Source organism: Leptopilina heterotoma, unplaced genomic scaffold (genome assembly GCF_015476425.1).
Source record: "Leptopilina heterotoma isolate Lh14 unplaced genomic scaffold, ASM1547642v1 Lhet_550, whole genome shotgun sequence".
Lineage (NCBI taxonomy): Eukaryota > Metazoa > Arthropoda > Insecta > Hymenoptera > Figitidae > Leptopilina > Leptopilina heterotoma.
The window spans coordinates 402,902-421,591 of NW_025111120.1; the positions used below are offsets into that span (position 1 = coordinate 402,902).

Sequence of the window (18,690 nt, forward strand, 5' to 3'; positions counted from 1 at the left end):
AAATGACAGTGAAATGCCGCGAATCAGAAAATTTTTTTAATTTTGTAAACTAGTGCTATTATTCAAATCTGATAAAGTACAAAAATTATTTATAATTTTTTTATGAAATATACAATTTATGTATTTGATACATAAATTTTTGTTTACATCAAAATTGAGATCATATTGAATGTTCTCTACGATATTCAAAGATTCTAAAGTTTTACATTTTGATTCATTTTTTCTTAAAGTAAAGCACCAGAAAAAAAACAATAAGCTTTTAGTTTAACTGTCAATCCCTATACGTCTGGATCACTCGCGCTTTAAATTCTCTGCCGGTAATGCAGAACAGCTAACAGCTTTTGCTCCCGCTGTAACAGAGGTCGAGCTTGTGCATCGACCAATGCACAAATCTTCGACTTTCTGCTGCGAAATCGAAGCAGGAAATACGTACTTTTGACCGAGGTATGAAGAAAAAGTTTTATAACAAATGATATTTCGATAAAATAAAATTTAGAAACTTTAGAATTTAGAACATTTACACATATTAAAAGAAAATGATTATTAACAATACATTTTTAAGACGAATTGGTAATTCGGTAATATTTGAATTATATTGAATAATAATTCGGGAATATAATTATTATAATTATTAACAAATCTATAAAATAATATTTATCAAAATTGACATTTCAAAAATAAAAATAGCAGTGTAAATAAAAAATAATAATTTTTAGAAATGATAATTCAGTTATTTGAAGATTATAAAAAATTTTCTTTCGCAGTATTAAACATTCTGTTAATTAGTCATTTAAAAAAATTATGTTTTTGACAATTATTCTTTTGATTAAAAGAAATTATAATTAATTCTTATTAGATAAAAAGAATTTCGATAAAATAAAGATTCGGAAAATAAAAATTGGAGACTTTTCATGCGCCTCGTTCTAGGGCTTAAAATATTTCTATTTTCATGTACTTTAAGATACCGATGAGCGTTTTTTGAATTAAAAGGTTTTTACACGGAGAAACTTTTTCTTCTAATATTAAATATATTTGGTTATCTTTATTCTAAAAGTACGTTAGAATGTGAGGATTTTTCGTGCGTTGTGCTAATAATTTCAACATTAATACGAAAATATGATAAGTTCGTTATATATTAAGCAACCTTCGGTGTACAAAAATTACTATCTGCATTAGAAATAGTCTTATTTTTCTTTAGAAAAGAATAAAATGCTAGTTTTTGTTTGTAAAATAATACGGTAATTCTAACCTTTTCTCCACATATAGATAGAATATATAACAGACATTCTAACGTAACATACCAATTTTGGAAGGACTGCGGGCGGACTTAACCGATTTCGCCCGAGCATCACCGAGTCCATCACCTGACGTCGCGAACTAACCCTAATGTTTTCGAAGTTGAAATTCACACGCGTATGAAAGAAAAAAACCTTTTATTAATAAACGTGAATGTCTCCTCATGCCAAATTAAATTCAAGAACTGTTCCTCAATATAACATAATTTTTTTCACGACTTTTACTTATTTACATAATTTGATTAGTAAGTTATTTTAAAAAATGCTCTCTCTCGAAGGCACATATTTTTCCACTCGTTTAATATATAAGGACGATTCAGCTGTGTACTTCTAACGAATCGTGCGATCTTTCTGTTTCCGTGACCAATCGTCGTGTCTTTACTTGCGTGTGCGTGTGTGCGTTAATAATATAGGTTAGGTTCTTACGTCGTGTTAAATATATTTACCTACAGTTACAGTGACATACACTAATGCCATCTACCATTAGATCCAAGTATCACTATCGTCTCTATGAGTATCTATAGACAATTAATTTGTTGTGTTTCTTTTTAATTCATGGCTTTCCCAACTTTGCAAAAATTATTATTTTCTTTCTAAAACAACATACTAATTTTCGTTAGTTTCCTTATGAAGAACTGTAAATTATATACTGAATTAGTGTTTTTGATAGTCTCAATAGCAATTTCTATAACCTATGTCGTTTTTCCCTTGAATCTAACCTAACATACTAAAATGTCTCACCAGTTTTAAGAATTAGTGGTATTAAAAGTTTCTCCGTGTAGGGTATCTGATTACGAATCTGAAATCACAATTTAAAAATTAAAATTAGCGAATCTAATATGACTGAAAAAAATGTTCAAAGATAAAATTTGCTTAAAGATTGCAGTAACAACAAATTGATTACATTATAGAAGAGTATGAAGATAGAATCACTGCAAAAATTAAGTATCTTAAAAGTTGAAACATCTTAATATAAGATATTTTAAGTAACTCTGTAGTCACTTTTAAGATAGGGAGAAGTCCCCTAGTACCGGACACCTAAGGTTTTCATAAAATAAAATTAAAACTTTCAATTTAATTTTGGTGAAAAAATACTACAATTTTTATATTGTCCCCTAGTACCGGACAGTCTAAAACTTTTAATTTTACGCGTAAAATATTATTGAAAAATGATGTAGCGATCACAGACTTTTTTTGCCGCAATAAATGAAGTGTTATTGCCAAGGATTTTGTAAAATAAAATCAGCAAGTTTAGAAAAATTTATTTTTCTTTTTTTTGCTTTTTTATTCAAATAAAATAAAAGTGAATAAACTATTCACTTATTGGCTGAATAGTTTTCCTACACTGAAAGAAAAACTATAGTATTATTTAGTATCTTCATATGAACATTTAAAATAAAATGTATCAATTTAGGGAAAATGTGTCAGTTTTTGAATTATTATATAAGTATTTAAGAAAATATATGAATGAATTTATCATTGTACAATATTACTAAGAGTTCTATTTTTCTTTGTAATATTCGTTAACTTTATACGAGAAGTATGGCGGATTTCCCCGATCACTTCCGAGCTGAACCGAAGTTGCCTTGTATAACCTTCGTGCTTTGCGCGAGCTGTCAAAAGTGTAATATTCCTTTTGATTCCATTTATGGATATTACTTGGACACCTCTTGACAAAAAAATTTCTACATCGACTCAGTAATTGACCCGTATTAAATTATACTATTTATATAGACTGAAAAACTGTTGTCAGAACTGTTCACCCAATGCGCTGAAGTGTTGTGTTATAAGAAGAAACGCACAGCGCACTTTAGTTTTGGAAAAGTAACTCTCCTTTTTTGGTAGACCTGCCGAACTATTTGTCAAGCAGCCGATCACTTAACGCCATTGGTAGTCCAGTTTAAGAAAGCAACTCGCCCAATTTTAATTGAGCTGTGAGTTTAAACGTCAAGTATCGCTGCACAACAGTCAATAGCGGAACTGTTCTATCAACAGTTTTTCAGTGTAGGTATTCATATCTCAGGAGATCTTGGTTATAAAGATTTTTGAGGTAAATTGCTTTCCACAAGTGGTGTAAAATTTCGATAGTTCATATATAAAGAAATAGAGAGGTATGCTTTCAGCGAAGTTCGTCGATATGCGTATAAAGTTGCGTAGTAGTATTATTTATAGCGAGAGTATACCCAGACAGCACGTAAGCTTGCAGCAAGCTTGAGGCAAGCTTGCCGTGCAATATTTGCAGTATTGACGTGCAAGTTTGCGGCAAGCTTGCCACAAGCTTAAAATGTCTCACTTATAGCAAGCTTTATGTGCAAGTTTGCTGCAATATTATACTTATACTCTGCGCGAGACAAGTCGTGCGCGAGAGAGGTATTTCTCGCCATCTACCAGGGAATTAGAGAATTATAAGAGAAACTTTTATTAGTTTTCCAATTCCTTGCTAGATGGCGAGAAATACCTCTCTCGCGCACGACTTGTCTCGCGCAGAGTATAAGTATCGGTCCGCTGAACAGGCTTTTCACCATATTATCTTAAATGATAATGTGTATAGTTAACGTCTGCTACGACGGTGACAATTTTTAATTATTATCCACTGATCATGGATAATAGTTCCCAACTCCAATTCTTTGGGGAAATTAATAACATTATTATTATAACGTTGTTATAATTTTTTAATGTTTAATAAAAATTTAAAATATTAAATATAAATTTGTTGCTAATAATAAATTATTAATTTTATATAATAAACAATTTCCATATAAGATTACATTAAGTTTGCGCCAACCTTTAGTGCAATATTGCTGCAAGCTTGTAGTGCAATATTGCAGCAAACTTGCACATAAAGCTTGCTATAAGTGAGACATTTTAAGCTTGTGGCAAGCTTGCCGCAAACTTGCACGTCAATACTGCAAATATTGCACGGCAAGCTTGCCTCAAGCTTGCTGCAAGCTTACGTGCTATCTGGGTATGTATAGATTGCGCATTTTTATACTTAACGCAATCGTCACACTGATCCTTCTTCGCAACAAAAAAGCTTATGTTGAATTCCGAATTGAAAATATCTCTATACTGTCGTATTGTTGCAATTTTTTGATCCGGAAAGAATTCTTTCATCCAATCTACATATAAATCGTACATTTTAGTGGATTAAATTTCTTCAGTTACACGGAGAGAAATCTGTTAGGATTAATGCTTGAAACTTTTCATATACTTTTTCCATAGATTCTTTGATGCTAAAATCCTAACAGAGAGCCTATTTATTGCTCGAGTCCGCCTGAATATTAGGCGGACCTCTTATACTTTTCGCTAGTAAGTGCTTATGCTATATTCATAACCTCTACTCTATGCATTATTCGCAACAGATTTCTCTCCGTGTAGATACTCCTTGGAAAAATTCGACCTACAGTAATGACTAGAAGTTCGAGGAATGATATTGATGTGCTTTCTAATACTTTTTTTTAATTCAGGATTAACAGGTACTTTTTTTACATTTTCAATTATTTTAAATAAACATTTACAGCTACGAATATTAAAGAAATTTCCTACAATGAAATACACTGTAAAAAAATCTGGTGTAAAATAACACGAAACTTGTAATTTCACACATCAAAATTATAGGTTGTACGTAGTAAATTTATTTCGTTCCAAAAGTAGTTTTACTATTTTTAATAATTTTACATTATACGACTATGTAATTTAATAGTTTTGTGTAAATTTACTACGTCCGACGTAGGAAAATTTGATCACTATGTCCGACGTGGTATTTTTACATTGCGTGTATTTCTACACTTTGACGTAATATTACGTCGCACGATCTGTACAATTACATGGCGAATGTAATTTTCTTATTCCTTTAAGATTTTCAAAAAATTTTCAAGTTTTTATAAATAACTCTAAAAAAGTGTATATAATGTACATTTATAGAAAGTATATGCTAATTTATAAGTAAATAATATTACAAAAAGTTTTGGGCTATATTTCATAAATACAAAAAGTTACGACTGAAAATATTATTTCAAAAAATATTTGCAGGTTATGTAGATTACAGTCGGCGTGTAAAAATACCACGTCGGACATAGTGACCAAACTTTCCAACGTCGGACATAGTAAATTTACACCAGATTTTTTTACAGTGTAGTAAAAATTTGTCACTTTGTTTTGAGGTTAAGTTTTCCTTGCTTTACTAACATGGATGTTGTAATTGAAAATCTGACTTGTTTCCACTTAATTTAAAAAATATTTTGCATTAAATATATTTTACACTTAATTCAGTATAGATACAACCATGGAGTAGTATATGGAGACCGAACGCCACTAACGCAAAGTGGCCGCACTTTTCATTACCGTGTTTCCTCTGGGCTCACTTACATCGATAGAAGCGCCCCCAACGGGGAAAAATGTCACTAATAATCGTCTGCTAATTGTTATTGTACAGTGCAGTTGGTATTTTTATAGGTTAGTGTTGTTTGGAAATAGTTGACAATTATCATTAATAATTATCTTATAATTATAATATATTATTATTTATTCAATATTAATTTTGAAAGTGCTCGGTTGGAAGTGAAAAGAGATAAATAAGTAAGTATATGTGAGAATTGTTGCGATTAATATTGTTTATATACATAACTTAATTGTTACTAAAATTCTCTCTATAATTAAGAGAGAAGAATTGCAATTTTTCACTACACAGACAGCAGCAGGCATTTTCACTCACAATTTATTTTTTACATGCTTCATTGAACTAACAATCACTTTTATAAACAAAATTAGAGGTTATGTCATGTCTTATTTTGTTTTTAAATATAATGATCTTCTCCTCCGCGAGAGGCTCTTCTATCGATGTAAGTAAGCCTAGAGGAATCACTGTTATGAAAAATGCGGCCACGTTTGACGCGGATTCATCACGGGCGTTCGGTCTCCTTATACTACTCCATGGATACAACTATAACTTTTATTTATTTAATTAATTTTTGTCCTGTTAACCAAAATTATGTATTTACAAACATCAGTTAGATTCGTTAGATTGTTTTAGGCCATGGTATATGAGTAGAGTTGAAACTCGATTTGTGAATAGAATGTAAGGTGGGGGCGCGAACGCCTCCCTGGTACTTATGAATGCACCCAAAAGGCTCTTCAGGTGTATCCACAGGGGTACAAACATTAGTTGTGTGTTTTGTCAATAGGCATGTCCGAAATCACGGTAACTCTGAGAAACGTAAGGTCTGCACGGAAACCAGATACACGTACATTATGCACGGAATTAAACGATCAAAATTGTAAAGCAACATTTGTTAAAATCTCAACTACTAAATATAGCAGCAACTAATGAACATAAAAATTCATGTATTTGAAAAATTAATTTAAACACTATTAGTACCAATACTTTTCTTAAAAATGCTAAAAACAGACATAGATGAGTTCTAACCTTAAAGCGCAAACTTATAAGTAGTTTCTAAAGCGAATGTCAGAGATACGTACTTTTTGCATGGAACAGAAAAGATACGTAGTTTTCGCACGGAACTGAAAGATACGTAGTTTCTAAACAAATCTTGGAAGATACGTAACTTCTAACTGTTTTTAATACATACGTACATTCCACTTGGAGTGAACGATATGTAAGTATTTGCCTCTGTGCAGAAATTTTTTTTCGAAAATGATTGTTTACCAATATTTTGTCATTTAAACCAGTCAGTGCCGTATTTATTGGGCGATAACTGTAAATCACCCATAATCTAGACAAAGTATTGAGTGTTTCATTTGCGTTGGTCCAGACTTCAGGATTCATGTCTTGTATTAGATAATCATTTTTAATTTTCCTATTTTTAAAGGACATAGGGGGTAAGTGAGACGCATGCTTATTCCCGAAATCTATTTTGACCAAATAGTTATTTGATATAAAACTACTTAACTTAAAATTCACATAATATGCACATTATTTGACATAAATTTCATTGCACACAAAAACCATTTAACATAAATATAATTTGTCATAGAATTTATTAAACAGAAATATTATGTTACATAAAACTCAGATAACTTAATTCCCATTTGACATAAAAATTATGTAACATAAATTTCTATTGACATAAAAATCATTTAATATAAATTTCTTTTGACATAAAATTCATTTAACGTAAATTTTATTTGTTATAAAATTCATTTGACATCAATTTCATTTGGCATAAATGTCATTTAACGTAATTATCATTTGACATAAATATCATTAGACGTAAAATTAGCTTGACATAAATTTCATTTGACGTGAATATCATTTAACATAATTATTATTTAACGTAAAATTAAATTTATATAAATTTCATTTAGCATAAATTCCATTTAACATAATTCTCATTTGGTATAAAATTTACTTGACATAAATTTCATTTGGTATAAATCCCATTTAACATAATTTTCATTTGACATAAAAGACATTTAACACAATTCTCATTTGTCATAAAAGTCATTCAACAAAATTCTCATTTGACATAAAAATCATTTTACACAAATTACATTTTACATAACAATATCGGCGCGAATTTTAAAAGTAACCAATTAGATATTATCAACAACGTTGTAATTCGCCAATAAACAACAACGTTGTAATTCGCCAAATAAGAATTATGTGTAATGAGTTATCCGTCAAATGAAATTTATATCAAGTGAACTTTATGTCAAATGAAAATTATGTTAAATGGGATTTATACCAAATGAAATTTATGTCAAGTAAATTTTATGCCAAATGAGAATTATGTTAAATGGAATTTATGCTAAATAAAATTTATATAAATTTAATTTTACGTTAAATAATAATTATGTTAAATGATATTCACGTCAAATATAATTTATGTCAAGATAATTTTATGTCTAATGATATTTATGTCAAATGATAATTACGTTAAATGACATTTATGCCAAATGAAATTGATGTCAAATGAATTTTATAACAAATAAAATTTACGTTAAATGAATTTTATGTCATAAGAAATTTATGTTAAATGATTTTTATGTCAATAGAAATTTATGTTACATAACTTTTATGTCAAATGGAAATTAAGTTATCTGAGTTTTATGTAACATAATATTTCTGTTTAATGAATTCTATGACAAATGATATTTATGTTAAATGGTTTTTATATACAATGAAATTTATGTCAAATAATGTGCATATTATGTGAATTTTAAGTTAAGTAGTTTTATATCAAATAACTATTTAGTCAAAAAAGATTTCGGGAATAAGCATGCGTCTCGGGGTAAGTATGTAAAATCTGCCCGGCTTGAAATTGGTTCAAATTAATTCCACATATTACCACCAACATGAGTAACAATTCCTGTAAATGTGAACTTGAAATTTGTAATTTTCGGGGAGTTATGGAGGGGGAAAGCAAAATCGAAAAACTCGTTTTTCTCGAAAACTACTGAACCGATTTTAATGAAGTTTTAATGTGTTATAAAAACAAATAACACGACTTAAAAAAAATTTCAATAAATTTTTCAGGGCAATTTTTTGAAGTTACACTTCCAATTTTTTTCTCAAGAAGTACCATATAATGTCCCCTTTAATATATATTTTTTCCAAATTTTTTAAAAATATACTTTTTGAGACAATTAATATTTTTTGCTCACGTGCACACTCTTTTTGGAGTGGCATCGAAAACAATGGTTCTAAATGACTTTACATTTAAAATTTTTATGTTTTCGTAAAAATACTATCAAATTCTGAAGAAATTAGTTGACAAAATTAAAGGAAATAAATTTATCATTCGGTAATTAAATATTAAAGGTGAAAGAAGTTAACAATTTTTCCGAATCAATCTCACAAATAAATCTCTGAAATAAGCTCATGGGTTTCATTTATATCGACATAGTCCAGTCGCCTTGTGTTTTTTCGTGCCAAAATTGATACCTGACTTTTGATTGTGGATTAATATAGTGTGGGGTGGTAGTATGAATGTGTATATGTTTCCCACTTGAGATTTTACAGGCTGCGTGTTATAAACAACTTTGAAAGTGCCGAAAAACAGTTTTTTTGATGACTGTTCTTTCCCATGAAATTATATGAGAAAAAGTTGTTATTAAAAGTTATAGAGCTCAGAAATACCTGTAAAATGATGGGTCATTTGTTAAAATTGGTTCATTTGTTTACTTGCAAATTAATTTAAACCACTAAAAATGACAATTTCTTAATTGTTTAATAACTTGAACAAAGGTTAATTAATTCTTTCGGTATTCTCCAAAAATATGCCTCTCAGGGCCCTTAAGATGTATGCAAAATTTGAAGCCAATCGCATATATAGTTTATGAAAAATTCCATTTGTTAACTAAAAACATGGTTTTTTTCAACGGAATTTCTACATTTTGGGTTGGATAAAAATCAGTTTTTTTTATGGGTTCTCTTTATGAAATGACAATCTGTCAATCACAATTTGTGGCAAATTGAATTTTTACAAAACAACTGATTTTTTAGCGGGGGTAATTTTTTGCTTATAAACAAATGATCCATGCATCAACAATTTTTGCTTTAACAATTTGGGATGAACGCCATTAGTTTACTCATTCTTTCCTGCAAATTTTGCAAAAAAATTTTTGATCTAGGTCAAAAGAAGAGGGAGATAATTTTTTTTTTCAAAAAATTCCTGAGCCTTTATTTGTTGATATTTTTAATTTCTCTTTTCATACTTTTTTAGTTGATTAGTATAAATAGTATGCTAAAAAATAATAATAATAATAATAATAATAATCCCCGCCGATGGTTGTCCACTACCGAACATCATCGATGTCTTTGATGTGCTGGGAGAAGTGGATGCTTATCCACTGCCAGACATGATTGACATCATGGATATGTTCGGTAGACCTTGCCGTGGTGGCGGGGCTTTTCACTAAAGGGCAACCAACAGGGTGGTTCCCTGATTCTAAAACCAAAAAGAAATGAATGAAATGGATAAAGATTCAAATAAATTACTCCAAGCGGGTACCTCAAATGAGGGTAATCCCGTCACCGATTCTGATCGGGTTCAAGCCCCGGTAGTCGGTGCAGACGGCTCCAAGGATTTTGGAGGGAGCCAAATAAAAAATTCTGAGGATGTGGGACTTAGCAGATTCGAAGAAAATGTTTTAGAACAGGTCGATCTGATCCCAATAATACTGGATAGTATGTGGCGTGCTTGCAAAAAGCAAAAAAACATTAGCAAGGATGTTAAGGATGGAATGGTGGCAATGGAGAAGGTGCACGAGGTGCTTTGCAGAAACCTGCGATTTATACCTAAGCCCTTCATTAGCCCAAGCAAACCAAGGTCGAATCCTGAAACTCCTAGATCGATGTCGCACGCCACATCCAGCGAGAGCAAGTCCATCGACCCAAGGAAGCGCCCTAGAGAGTTTGAAGGTCCGGAGACTGATTCTTCTGTGACCACTCCCAAGGGTAAGAGGGTTAAGAGCAAGGAGACCAAGGCAAACCCTACTGTTATGGAGACGGAGGTGAGTAAGGCTGCTTCGGCCAGGGTTGCTTCTTATTCGGAGGCAACTGTGGCAAATAAGCCTGAAAACGAAAAAGACTTTGAAACTGTCTCCAATAGGAAACGGGAGGCCCGTAAGAAAAAGGCCTTGAAGAAAGCGGAGGAGAGGGAGCGACTTCAGAAGCGCCCCCCCAAAATTAGAACAACGGAGGCAATAAAAATTGTGGCCCGGAATCCAGAGACCTACCATGATCTCATAAAACTGGCTACAACTTCGGTAAAGCCAGAGGAAACTGGAACAGAGATTGTGAAAATTAGGAGAACTCTTAAAAAAGAGGTTCTTGTTGTTGTGAAAAAGGGGGGTGAAACTTCAAAGTTCGCTCAGAATCTTACCTCCGTTCTTCTGGACAAGGCCGAGGTTACGGCTCTTGTCAGTAAAAAGACCCTCGAAATTCGGGATCTTGTCGAAACAACTTTAGAGGAGGACGTTTTAACCGTCTTAAAGCAGAAGTTGCAAAAGCCCGAATTAGAGGTGACTTGCCGACTTCTGACACGTTTTGGTGGTACGAAAGTGGCACTAGTACGCTTGAATGAAACGGACAGCGAGAGTCTGCTTAAGCTGGGCAAAGTGCGTATTGGCTGGATAAATGCATCCATCCGAACGCACTTAGAAGTGACAAGATGTCAAAAGTGCCTAGCCTATGGACACGTGACCCGAATTTGCAAGGGCCCCGACAGAACAAAAAACTGTCGGAGATGCGGCGAAGCGGGACACTTCTCCAAAAGTGTACTAATGACAAGCCAAAGTGCATAACGTGTACAGATTTGGGAAAAACGGAAGTCAACCATATCCCTGGAAGAATTTCCTGCCCGGTTTACAAGGAGGAACTGGAGAAACTTAAAAGGGCAAATCCTTAAAGCTCCTTCAAGTCAACCTGCATACAAGTAAGGCTGCACAGGTGCTCCTGATGCAAACAGCTAGGGAAAATGAGGTGGATATCCTGTTCTGCAGTGAGCAGTATCAAGGAAGCGACCTCGCACCTTGGTATCAGGATAAGGCGAAGAGAGCCGCCATCAAGCTGTGCAACCCAGAATTGCGGGTTGACAAGTTCTTGGAGACAAGCAGCGGGTTTGTGTGGATAGAGGTGGCTAACATACGTATGTATAGCTGCTACTTCTCACCCAACGACCCGCTGACCACCTTCGAAGCCAATATAGAAGACCTAGAATCGAGCCTCATAGAATCCAAGCTGGATGTCATCATCACTGGCGATTTTAATGCAAAGTCGCCAGAGTGGGGTGAGACGAGGCTCGACAAGAGAGGAATTCTGATTGGAGAAATGATCTCCAAGAACGATTTATTAGTTGTAAACCGGGGAAAAACATGGACGTTTAGACGAGGTGCGATCGGATCGATAATAGATCTAACGATAGCATCGTCTAATATATTTAGCCGCATAAGCGACTGGCGGGTCTCTGAGGAATATACAGCAAGTGACCACCAGTACATTGAGTTCTCAGTCTCAATGGGAGACACACGAGGAGGAAAGAGACAGGAAGCTCCTAGTCGCAAAACCTTCTCGTGGAACATTAAGAAACTCGACAAGGAGAAGTTCAGCCGGTCCCTAAAAGAATCTATCTTAATTGAGGATTCTGGTTGGGTGAGGAGGCCGAAAAGTCTAAATGGAGAGGTGCGAGCGGTGCGAAATATAATCGTCACCGCTTGCAATGCGTCGATGCCACGTCGCAAAGGCGCCTTTCCAAGGAAAAAATCCTTGCACTGGTGGTCAGAAAAACTGTCCTCCTTGAGAAAGGAATGCCTCAAAGCAAGAAGGACATATACCCGTTCTAAGGGAGATCCCTTGCTGAAAGAGGCTTTCAAGGAGGCGAAAAAGGACCTCAAGAAAGAGATCCGCAAGTCGCGACGCCGTAGCTGGAAGGACCTAATCGAGGAGGTCGATAAGGACCAATGGGGTCTGGCTTTTAAAATCGTAACTAAGAAATTAGTGACGAGGCAAAAGACCCCCGGCCTGGACAATCCCGATTGGGTCAGAAAGATAATAAGTTCTTTGTTTCCTCCTGCAGAACCATACCTTAGAAGGGACTGGAGTTTTTGCAAAGTCGAAGAGGAAGAACTCTTCACACTTAGTGAACTGAAAAAAGCAGGCAAAAGATTAAAAACAGGCAAGGCGCCTGGAATCGATGGGATAAGTAACGAGATCCTAAAGTTGGTAATCGACACTTCACCCCAGATTCTGCTTCGATGCTTCAATCTTTGCCTTGAGAGAGGAGAGTTCTTCCGCGACTGGAAGCGACAGAGGTTAGTCCTCCTAAGGAAAGGTGAAAAACCTCTAGATAAGGTTTCATCGTACAGGCCTATATGCCTGCTAGATACGATGGGTAAACTTCTAGAGGATATGGTTCTCCAGAGAATGCAGGGCCACTTGACCGAAGAGAATCGTCTATCCGATTACCAATTTGGTTTCCGTAAAGGCAAGTCCACAGTTGATGCCATCCAGGCAGTTGTGGACATAGCCAAAGCAGGAAAAAACAAATTGGGACCTGGGAAAAAGAAGAGCTTCTGCGCGTTGGTAGCAATTGACATACGCAACGCGTTTAATTCCGCAAGATGGAAAGATCTCATCGAGTCGATGGAAAAGAAAAACATGCCGCCCTACTTGTTGCGGATAATGGATAATTATCTTAGCGACAGGTGGGTTATATATGAGGGAGACACCTGCACTCTCAGGGAAGAGATGCAGCGTGGGGCTCCTCAAGGCTCGAGGGTGGGTCCATTTGTATGGAATGTATCTTACGATGATTTTCTGCGAATGGATCTGCCCGAAGGTGCGATGATCATCGGCTTTGCGGACGACGCGTTGTTCGTGTGCACTGCCGAGAGTGAGGAGGCTCTTGGGACATTGGTGAACGAATGTCTGCGACTAGCAAAAAGCTGGCTGGATACCAGAGGTCTTGAAATGGCCCTGGAAAAGACCGAGGCACTGCTAGTCACAGACAGACGTGGTTATGAGCTCCCACGAATCGTGATAGACGGATTCGAGGTCAAGTGGAGTAAACAAATTAAATACCTTGGTGTGGAGTTGGATGGAAGGTTAAACTTCCACCACCACATGGCTACGGCGTCGAATAAGGCGATCGAGTGTGCGGCTAATCTTTCACGGTTAATGCCAAATGTTGGCGGACCCCGTGAACAAAAAAGAAGACTGGTGGCGAGTGTCGCCCACGCTAAAATGCTCTATGCAGCACCAGCGTGGGCCCCATCCCTGAGGAGTAAAAGATGTGTTACCATCTGTGAAAAGATACTGTCGGCGCAGAGATCGATAACAACGCGTATCATCTCTGCATATAAGACGGTATCTACGAGTGCTGTGCAGGTCCTTGCAAGTGTCCCGCCAGCAGATCTCTTGGCGAGGGAAAGGGAAGAAATGTTTCTCTTTTCTAAAGAAAGCAGTTCCTGGGATGAGGAATTAAGACCAAGCAAGGGCCTGATCCGCAAAGAAGCGAGGCACAGGCTCATAGAAAGATGGCAGGAAAGATGGGATGGTGAGGGAAAAGGTCGATGGACCTATCGCCTTATCCCGGCACTCGCCACCTGGATAAATAGGAAACACGGTCAGGTTTCCTATTATTTGACTCAGGCGCTCACAGGTCACGGGTGTTTTAACTCGTACCTGTGTCGCTTTAAATTACGCGAGAACGAGGTGTGTGCATATTGCCAGTTCCCTGAGGACAACGCGGAGCACACCCTCTTCTCATGCAAAAAATGGGACTTGGAGAGGCGGGCCATGTTCGAAGGTGTAAACAGTCAAGTTACACCGGAGAATATGGTATCGCTGATGACCCAGTCGGAAGAGAATTGGCGGCAAGTCGAGAACTTCATAATCTCGGTTATGTCGAGGAAGGATCTCGACGGCCGCCAAAAAGCGTAATTTAAACAGCTTTTAATTTGTTTGTTTGTTTTTTATTAATTTATTTTGTGATTTATTTGTCCCTATACATTTTTTTTAATTTGTTTTGTTTTTTTTATTCATCTTTGTACAATTTTATGTTTTCAATATTTTATACGCGTTTATTTTTATTTTTTTTTATATATCCGTTTATAATTTTATCTTTTGACTTTTTAAACTTCTTAAAATTTTTGTTTTTTATTGTTGTTGTGCTGTTAATTCCGCTTTTATATTGAAATAGTTTTAAATTTTTTAACTATTGACGCAGGAGAACCGCAGACACAGAACAAAGTCGCAGCAGCGATAGAGTTGGAGCGCCTCCCTCGAAGGCTAAAGTCTTACGACAGTTCCGAGGGAGGGTAAAGGGCTCCAAAAGAAGGGTTACGGGTTTTAGTGGGTCGGGCTGGTAGTAGGTCGCCAGTTTATTAAATTTATTATAACATTTATTTATTTATCCTTTTTTTAAATTCCCTTTTTTTTATTTTACCAACCCCACATAACCTTGGAGTGCGGAATCCAAGGTATCTGTAAACAGATTTCCCAAAATTCCCTAAGCAAAAAAAAAAAAAAAAAAAAAAAAAAAAAAATAATAATAATAATAATAATAATAATAATAATAATAATAATAATAATAATAATAATAATAATAATAATAATAATAGTATGCTATTTTTAAAAAAATCAATGTAAACATATATGCACTTCTTGTTCATAAAGAACTTGGTAAAAAGTGTGTGACGTTTGAAGTTTTTGGGGAAATCGACTATCGCTCGCGCCAAAATTGAATTCAAACTTTCAAATTCACAAAAGTTGTCATAACATTGAAACAATTTGATGGATTTCGATCTTTTTTTTCTTAAACTGGGCTATCTTTTTCTCACGAATTCAAATCTGCAATTTGTTTTTTGAAAAAATTTTAAATAATAAGAAAAAATTAATAATTAAAAAATTTTTTTTTGTTTTTTTGGAAAAAAATCAATTTTTTCATATTTTTTATTTTAAATTTCTCGAGTAATAAAAACAGCACTAATTTATTAGTTTCATTTTCAAAAAATTAAATTTTCAGAAAAAATACAAGCCCAGAACTTGTTTTTTGTTTTGTTCAGTCAAAATTTCTGAATTTGGCCACCTAAAACAAACTTTTTAAATTTGCAGTTTGTTTATACATAATTTGTTACAGCCAGGTGGTACAAAACATTTTTGGAATGCGTTTTCCAAAATTTTAATTATTCAATTAGTTATAAACAAATAATCTTTAAAGTAGCCTTTCAGAAAATTCACTATTTCTTCGTTGTTCTTTGATAAAATTTAATAATATTTGGTAGAGATATGTATACAAAAATAATGCCTCTATTAATAACAACAAGAATTTACAAAATTCATGATTATGTATGCAAAATAAATTGTTAATTAATTAAACAATTAAAGTTTTAAGTGACTTCTGGAATAGTTACGAAATAAATTCGTGAAAAAATTTACTTTTTTGTTTCAAATCACTTGACAGGTCACAATTTTTTACCGAAATTGAATGTTTGTTTTAACAATAAGTATTAATAAAATCATAAAATCGTCAATATATTTCTTTTAGCTTTATTAATTAAGAAAACTAATCAAAAAATCCTATTAAAATAATGTTTGAGTGTTTGTGATGTATCAAAAAAAGTATAACAATTTATTTAATTTTTTATACAATTAATTATTATTATTCTTCTCATAAACTGCACTTAGGGCAAGAAATTTATATTTTTAACTATATTGTGCATTCTTTTGTAACTAAAACATTCAAGTATAAAAGAAAAACTATAAATTAATTATTCAAATATTTTTTAAACAATTTATTCGGTTAATTTTATAATGTACTGTCTTTAAAATTATGTAATTTGCTCAATTTTTAAAGGTACCAAAATTATTTTATTGGAAATTTAAGTGTAGGAAATATAGATTTTTGTAGTTTTTGATTTTTTTCGTAACTATTCCAAAAGTCACTTAAAACTTTAATTATTTAAAAAGTACATTAACAATTTATTTTGCACAAATGATCATAAATTTTTTACATTCTTGTTGTTATTATTATTAAATTTTATCAAAAAGATCCAAGCAATAGTGAATTTTCTAAAAAGGTACTTTAAAGTTTAATTGTTTACAACTAATTAAAAAAATTAAAATTTTTGAAAACGCATGCGGGGAATGTTTTTGTACCACCCGACTGTAACAAATTATGTATAGACATAATGCAAATTTAAAAAGTTTGTTTTATGTGACCAACTTTAGAAATTTTGACTCAATATTTATTATAAAAATAAAATAATTCGTTTATGTCTAATCTATATATAGAGATAAAGATATGTCTATTTGTAGAGTAGACAAATTTTTTTTACATTATTATTAGCCACATATTGTCATAAATAAGTTATTTCAAAAATACCCCAATTTTTATCAAAAAACAAGTTCTGGGCATCCAGCCAAAAATGTAGAAATTCCGTTGAAAAAAGCCATGTTTTTAGTTAACAAATGGAATTTTTCATAAACTATATATGGGATTGGCTTTAAATTTTGCATACATCTTAAGGGCCCTGAGAGACATATTTTTGGAGAATACCGAAAGAATTAGTTAACTTTTTTCAAGTTATTAAACAATTAAGAAATTGTCATTTTTAGTGGTTTAAATTAATTTGCAAGTAAACAAATTTTAAAATCAATTAAAGTAAACCAATTTTAACAAATGACCTATCATTTTACAGGTATTTCTGAGCTCTATAACTTTTAATAACAACTTTTTCTCATATAATTTCATGGAAAAGAACAGTCATCAAAAAAACTGTTTTTCGTCACTTTCAAAGTTGTTTATAACGCGCAGCCTGTAAAATCTCGAGTGGGAAACATATACACATTCATACTATCACCCCACACTATATGAATCCACAGTCAGAAGTCAGGTATTAATTTTGGCACAAAATGACCACTTTTTTCACAGGGCGACTGGACTAACAGCCTTAATACAGAAACCTGAATAATCTGAATAATATTTTCGAAATTAATTAATAATTACAAAATTATCAAAGAACTCAGAAAAACGGCAGCATGGCAACAATATTTCGAAAATATTTTTCAGATTAAGCAGGTTTTTGTATTAGGACAGCTGTGCTGTCGATACATATGAAACTCATGTTTCATGTCCAAATTGTGAAATTCATTTCACTTTTACTTTGGACTAAAAATATATACCATAAATTTAGTTTCTACTACTGGTTTGGTCAAGAAATTTGCAAATACATTTTTTTTGAACGAAAATAAGCAACAGTAGAAGACCGAATAGTGAAGAATTTTTTGTGCTTCTTATTTGCTTAATTGAAATTGAAAGTGAAAATTTTTTTGGGTAAAAATTGAAAGTGAAAATGTTTTAAGTGAAATTTAAAGTAAAAATTTTTTTGTGTGAAAGTTGAAAGTAAAAATGTTTTAAGTAAAATTAAAAATTTTTTTGGTGAAAATTGAAAGTGAAAATATTTTAAGTGACTTAAATAATTTAAGTTAACTCGCTTTTTAATTTTGCAGCGAATTCGCATTTTAACTTCCCAGCGAGTATGCTCTGCGAACTCGTACACAGGCGGACATTTGGTTTTCACCTGAAGTTCGCAGGGAGTTTGCTTCGAAATGTTGTGCTATGTAATTACCAAAAATAATATAGTTTATTAAAAAATAATTAAGTTTTAAGTCAGACTACAAATTCAGTACTTTTCTTTCTTGACAAAGCAAAAATTCCACAGAATGTCTGCAATTTTTCCGCCGACTTTAAGCTGACTTAGAAACTATGTATCTTTGAAAACGCTTTGGGTCCAACGTAAGAATGGTATAAAACCTATATTGCGTTGGTTCCAAAACATTTTCCAAAAATACACACTTTCTACTCTGTACTTATAACATAGGTGTTTATTAAACTGTCAAAAAGATATAAGCTTTTTAGACATGCGGTGAACG

At 33.2% G+C, this 18,690-nt stretch overlaps 1 protein-coding gene across 1 annotated transcript in view; it reads right to left on the reverse strand.

The window, feature by feature from the left end:
* LOC122508725 (sodium-dependent dopamine transporter-like) overlaps nt 1-18,690 on the reverse strand; it is a 346,409-nt gene that overhangs the window by 298,815 nt on the left and 28,904 nt on the right. The gene's annotated exons all lie outside the window — the stretch shown is intronic.